We start from the raw sequence: 1,771 nt of genomic DNA, 5'->3' as shown, positions 1-1,771 counted from the left end.
CATGTTTTTCAAAGTGTGCAGAGCTGGAAGAGTCATATAGGAGAGGTGGGAATGACCTGGAAAGGGTTGGGGATACGGGGGGAGTTGCTGGAGGAAGGGTTTGCCTACGAGTGCCCAGTACAGTGAAAGGCTGAGAGGCAGGGGCTGAGATGTCATTTAGAATTTCCAAATCCCCTTAGTAATGCAGCCAATTAAACTCTTCCTCAAGACAAGCAGGGCCGTCATAGGGAAGGACTATGAGAACACCTTTATATGACTTCTGTTATCCTAAATTATTATTTTAGCTACCCAGATAACTTGAGGAATGCATTATTTCTGATGGTTGGCAGTTTTCCCTTTAAATGTTAACCATTTGGAGTAGAAATGTTTTCTAAAATGTATTATGCACTGCCTCGCCTTTTCTCCCTTTTCTGAAAAAATCAGCAAGTTAATATAGGAACAATATGATATCATAAATTTCAAATATCACATGGGATTGTCATATAAAGATAGCTTTCTATAAACAAGATTTATATTAGGCTACAAGATGGTCACATCCTGAGAAATTAGACATCCTTGAGGTATGTAATAGCTATTTGCTAGGATACCCTAAGACTCCACAGTAAATTCCAATTTGAGTTTTTTGTCTACTTTTGTTATTTTTTCTTTCCTCACTATCTGGTTATTGCTTGTCACTTCTTTCTGAACTCAGTACGCCTGCCAATAGCAACCTCCTCTTCCCTTTCTGATTGATTGTTTCTGAACTACAGTGGTTGGGAAACTGAACAACCAAGATAGTTAGAAATGTGTGGAAAATAATCATGAGCACCAGCTTCTCCTTTTGCTGCCCAGAAGCAAAAAGTTGCTTATTTCCTGATTCTCAGTTGGGTTTCAGACTGATGAGTTGTTAGCATATTTCTAAACTATAAAAGTTGCTTGAAAGATATTAGAATATTATGGAAGGTTAAATAACTCTTCTAAGCCAACCTTCCCTCCACGACATCAGTGTATTGCTTACTACTTTTACATGATTTAGCTTCAGGGGACATGGAAAGAACCAGCTGTCCCTCCTTCTGGCTTCAGACAAGATAGCAGATATTAGAAAAAACTATTCTACTCTCATTGGATGAAGAGTCTTTCTTTGCCTAAAATACTTGTACTAAGAATTCAATATTTGTTTCTTTGTAAGATAGAGCTCTTCATTCACAAACCAGAGTATAAATAATGAAATAAATACTTCTTCAATAAGGAGTACATATGTGTACCTTTGTGTGTTCAAGAGGAATGCACAGAACCAAAGTAACATTTCTGCAGTTTCAAGTACCCCAAATGGTACTTGTAAGTACCCCAAACGGTACCAGTGCTTTAGTAGTTCCAGTGACTCTATCCACACTGCCTGGCCTCTGGTCACCTTGCTCACAGAACAGGTCCTCATGTTCCTAGGTCAAAGGATCAAACCAGAGTGTTCAACTGTAAAAAGTGCTGAAGAAGTTGCAGTAAATCACACAACAAGGTAGACGTGAAAAACCCTGACCATTTGTAAATACTGAAAATAATAATGTGTATAACCTAATGGACAGAAAACTGTCTCTTTCCCTAAAAAAGAAAGTTCTATTGAGTGCTTGTGTGTCATTTCACTGTGACTAGCGAATTAGGTGATTTTACCCACTGCCTCTGACTTTTATAAGACAATGGATGACAATGTCGGGCACTTTATCATATGCATACTTCAGGTAAGTAATGGAATACACGCTCAAAAAATAAATATGTAGGTTGACTTTATGTTACTTCA

The sequence above is a fragment of the Hipposideros armiger genome, unplaced genomic scaffold (assembly GCF_001890085.2).
Source record: "Hipposideros armiger isolate ML-2016 unplaced genomic scaffold, ASM189008v1 scaffold_474, whole genome shotgun sequence".
In the NCBI taxonomy this organism is placed as follows: domain Eukaryota; kingdom Metazoa; phylum Chordata; class Mammalia; order Chiroptera; family Hipposideridae; genus Hipposideros; species Hipposideros armiger.
The sequence above is the reverse complement of the archived record's forward strand: the minus strand, read 5'-3'. Positions refer to the sequence as shown.